A 5340-nucleotide genomic window follows, 5' to 3' on the forward strand; every position below is an offset into this window, starting at 1 on the left:
TAAGTATTTATAGTATTTGTATATCTAGGTGTCTAACGTTACAAATGTTACCCATTTAAGTACTCGAATCGTTAACAACGTTAATTTCTCCTGTTAAGTGACACATGTCACAATATGATAATTTTAAATTTTGTATAAAATTTAAAAAATAAAATTATATAATTTTTAAAAATAAAACACATAAATTTCGAAATAAACTCAATACTTTGAAAATTTTCATTTCAATCCTAAACCCATTTGATGAAGTTCCACTTGACCTCACCTCCCTCGGCGATCAAAACCCCTATGAAAATTGTGACCGATCGACGACTAATTGATGTTTTATAACCCTCGAACCCTAGGTTGAAAATCATGATCTCACACGATTCCTATAACCAATCGACAACAAATACGACGACACACGACTAGGATGATGGAAGAAACTACATTGGCGGTAGTGGTTAGAAAAGGCGGCGACAACGATTAAGATGGTAAGATTTAAAGATTTTGAGGATTTGAGGGATATTTTATAATTTAAGAAAAATTAGATTTTTATAAATATAATAATATTTTTATTACCTTTTTAAAATATAAATTTTAAAATTACTAAATACATCACTCGAGCACCTAAATCGTAAAATTTGTAACCTTAGATATATTGAAAAATACAATAAATATCTATTCGTGAAAATAAATATAGTTTAGCACTTATTTTATACTTAATATCTTAAGCCTTTATCTTACTGTCTTCCTCTTTTTCCTCAGATCCTTTCGATTTTCGTCGCTAATTCCTATCATTAAACTTTCGCCTTCGGTTTATGAAGATTTGATTTAACGCACGCTTTACGAGGTAAGGAAGAAAGAAAGAAAAATAAGCAACAAATTTCCTTTTTGTCTTTGTTTGTTTGGTTCCTGAGAAGACTGATGGATTTCGTATTTTATTTTTGGTGAAGAGTAGATCAGTGTGAAGTGAAATGTGTTAGTTGTTTGGTGGCGTTGAAGATCTCTGTACTCATTGGAGTAAAAGATTTATTCTACTTAGAGCATTTAGTTTTACTCGGTTTGTCACTGATTTAATTCATTTTTTTTAAAAATGAAGCGACTCGTTATGTATTGAATTCGATGTTTGTTTACTCTGTTTCCCTGCAAAAATAAGATCTAATTTAGTGTTTCCTTTGCTTTTTTTTCCTCAATTTTACATCTGCTAAAATGAGTTATAAAAGCGATAAAATATTTTTGGAAACTCAAATTTGATCTTATTTATCCGTTTGAAGCTGCAAGAGATGAACGTGGATAGAAATAAACCAATGAAATTTCTTAAGCATTATATAAATTTTATAATTGTTTTTAGGGTTTGAGAATTTTGAATTACTTTACGACGTTGTATATTAATTCCTTTTCCATTGTTTGTATTTAGGCTCACACACTTTTGTTTGTTTTTATTCTGGTGCAGTGTGATGGATTCGGATAATCTCTTGTCTGCGGCTGGGCTTGAGGTTGCCCATCAAATGGTGTTTACCCGCAACTTTGGGTGGCTGAGACGACATTGGTGTTTTGAATGATGTTAATGCAAAAATTTAGGAAACTGTTGAGAGTTGTTTGCAGAATGGAAGCGATGACAATGGAGATACTGGCGAAGCTAGAGAAGGGTTGAATGACTTAATTGGAAACAATGGATTGATTGATTATAAGGTAGAAGGTCTAAACATTTTATCTGAATGCTTTAATGAATTACCAGTTACCATTACTCTGATATCATATTCATCCCTTGCCTGGCTTCATAGGAAGGGGAACTAAAAGATAATGTGGATGTTAAGCAATGTAAACCTTGGAAGGTTCAATGTAAACCTTGGAAGGTTCAATGTAAGACGAAGAATGAGAAGCCTTCTGGTCCCAAAATTGCTTCTTCAGTTTCAATGAAAAAAAGTAAAGATGGAAATAGTGTAGAGGTGAGGTTGACAACTTCAAATGGAAGATCTATTGATACAAATTCACATCCGAAACAGCCTCTGAAAAGTCGATCTTGTAATGAAGGACAAGACAATGCATCCAAGGTTGGAGTTGGGGGTATTAGTGGTTTCTTTTTGTTTGCAGTTTCCATGACTATTTTTTTTTAAACATTGTTCATGCCTTTCTGATCATCGCTTTTCCTCTCTCTGTACAGCGTTCTGAGAAAACCGACGCAGGCTATCCAAAGGCCCTTTGTACGGACTATTTGCTCTTATGTTTGAGTTTGCGTTTCTTTTCCTTTTTTCTTTTTTAATGCATCCCCTTTACCCTTTTGTATTCATTTGTTATCCAGCCAAGGGAAAGCGCTTAGAGGCCACCGTTCATTTATTTATTTTCTCCTGAAATTAAACTTTATCCGCTAGATGATGACAGCTATATTATCCTTCCTATTCTCGACTGTTCTGTTTTGTATTACAGTGAGAAACCCAAACTGAAGCCTCTGAAGAAAGGGGCTCTTGGTAAAGCTGAAGGAGACACAAAGTCCTGGTATCCGTTTTGGTTTGAACTTTTTGTTATTGCTCTGTTTGGGACTGTGGGTTGAAGAGGGGGTGCTATTTGAGCACTCTAGTTCTTTCTATTTTTTAATGGCATATTTATGTTTATCCTTATTGCTTCATGAAGCCCCACTGAAGCTGATGCCAAACCCTGTAAGTTGGTTCTCTTCCAAATTACGGTTTCAGTTTCAAGTGATGAACGAGCTGAGAAAAGGAAAGAGGTTGGTGATTTATATTATATTTATGAGGTTTTATGTTGCTAGTCATTGCAGCACTGTTATTTTATTTCTTAAGCCCTCACCATTATGTTGTACAGTTCTACACCAAACTTGAGGAAAAGATTCAGGCAAAGGAAGAAGAAAAGAGCAACGTGCAAGCCAAGTCCAAGGTGTTTTTGTATAAATGCAATTACTTATCGTCCTGAATTCCTTTAGGAAACCCAAGAAGCTGAAATTAAGATGTTTAGGAAGAGTTTGAACTTTAAAGCAACTCCAATGCCAAGATTCTATCAGGAGCCTTCACCTCCAAAAATGGAACTACAGAAGGTTAGTTTACTGTTCTGATGTATAGAAAGCAAGATGATCCGTTGAATATAAAATTTTCATAGGCAATATTTACTTCAATTTTGATTACAATGGCATGCTTATTCATTTTGTTTTATTTTCCTGTTTTAAAAGGTTTTCTTGTAATTTGGTTTGCCACCTTTTTCTAATTGTATGCATTTTTATTCAAGCCTTTACATGTATATGCTCTTCATCTTGCAAGAGCCATTTTTGTGTCTGCAAAATGCTTTAGATTGTGCATTAGGAAGCCCTACCTCTGTCAGCTTCTTTGTTAGACGGAGCTGATGCATTTAACTTTAGCAACTTGAACTGGTTTGCATTACGATTAAATCTATGTTGTGATGGTTATGAAAAACCTCTCTAGACAAACCTGAGAGCATAAAATTGAAATTGTAAATGCAATTTTGGGTTTGAGGTGATGAATTTTCTAGTCTGTTGGACTCATTTATTTTGTCATAGGATACTGATTTAGATGCTTTTCCCAATATTTTCCATCGGGTATTTGATACTTTGCTGAACTTAGTCAATTCGTTAGATCAGGTCATGTGAATTGCCAAGTAATATCAAAGATACTTTAGGTTTAGCATTTTATTATATTTTTTTTATCATCTTAAGATGTCCCAGTTATAGCATGATGTGTAAACTTTTTCATGCATTTATATGCTCTGGTTCTACATCTTGAATTGGCTGATAAATGTAGCATTATATATTTTGTGCACGTAGAATTCCATTTTTGAATATACACATTTTGTTAACCATACCGGACTTCATTGCTTTCTTTTCTCTCAGTTTCATATGTATGGTAGCATTTGCTTTCTCAAATTTTGCATTGATATTTTAAAATTCTCTGGATTCAGATATCACCAACAAGAGCTAAATCTCCCAAGCTTGGTTGAAGAAAAGGCTCAACTCCTTCAGACTCTGACGGTAACAGCAATAATGCCACCAATCAATCCAGCTAAGCTCGGATGAGAAAGCATTTCGGAGCATCTATTCCAAAGTAATTTCTCCTGTCAATGCCAAGAAGCCGCAGCTGGAATCACTTCCTACACTGCCTTCTCAGAAGGCTAGTTTGTCCGGTACAACAAATGAGGAAAAGACATCCTGCCGGGAAAAGTCTGCTGCATCATCTAAAGTAACAAATGAGAGAAAGGTAACCTCGTGTAAGGCAACACCGGAGGAGAACTGCACCTTATCAAATGTAACAAATGAAGAATTATCTCCAGTCCAGCAGCAGGCAGCTTCTGCACCTGATTCCCGGTGAACACCAGTCTGGCATTGATCAAGCAATTTCTGAAGCTGATGTTGGGGAAAGCCAGCCCAACGTTGATCAAGAACCGATTGCATAAGAGCATTAAGCATAGCAGTGGTTTGAAGAAGATAGTTCATATACAAAGCTCTTGACCCCATTTTGCCTGAATAAGGACGTATAAAAGGATTATTTGATGTCTTCTCTGATATTCAGCAGCTTAGGTTATTTCGTGTGTTGCTTGCAAAGGTTTCTGGGCTTCTTGTTGGGATTCTGCTTTCCTGTTGGCAGCACTGTATGTGAATTACTTACCAAGTTGACCTAATTGATGTTCTTTAAGGATCGCCTATTGAACATATTTCGGGAAAATTTTGGAGTCTTGTTTATGTTAGATAATCCATGATCAAAACGGATTTGTCGAAACCTGCTCAACAACTTCCTATTGTGAAATAAGTCCATTTTGAAGTTCTGGCTATGCTGCATTGTTTTGCATTGTGTACGTTTCAGGTACCAAGAAGCTTTGATGGAAGATGATAAAATTGGTCATTCGATTGAAAACTGCTTGATCCAGTTTATGTAAGTTGAGATGGGAACAGAAGTCCATTTGGTTTAATTTTTGGTTCGATTCTTCAACGTTGATGCAGGACTGTTTCAGAGTATGATTAGAACATTCATCGTGGTACTTGAACTCGAAATGATTTTTTAAATAATCCAATTGAGTAAGATATATTCCCAATTATAAGCAAAAATGCTCGAGAATGTCTGCAATGCGATGCATCATAGTTTGTGTATTATATCCAACCTGGTTTAAGAATACTAAGAACATAATACTATCAATCAAGTTGGAGCAAGGGATGGTAAAAACATGATTGAAAAGTGTTTTCAAGGATTAGAGATAATATACTCCAAATTACCTGTCAAAATCAATTAAGCTTTAAAACCAAATAAATATTTAGTTCACTCTGAACAACAAAAATTGGTTACAAATACAACAATTAACAACTAAAGATCAAATTCACAAGACTTAAAAATCATGGCATCATTC

The 5340-nt window shown here is 34.9% G+C and overlaps 1 pseudogene; it reads left to right on the forward strand.

Moving 5' to 3' along the window:
• Positions 1 to 735: 735 nt before the first annotated feature.
• Positions 736 to 4686, forward strand: LOC120177617 (annotated as a pseudogene).
• Positions 4687 to 5340: the final 654 nt, after the last annotated feature.

Source organism: Hibiscus syriacus, unplaced genomic scaffold, assembly GCF_006381635.1.
Source record: "Hibiscus syriacus cultivar Baekdansim isolate YM2019G1 unplaced genomic scaffold, ASM638163v2 tig00112293_pilon, whole genome shotgun sequence".
Classification (NCBI taxonomy): Eukaryota; Viridiplantae; Streptophyta; class Magnoliopsida; order Malvales; family Malvaceae; genus Hibiscus; species Hibiscus syriacus.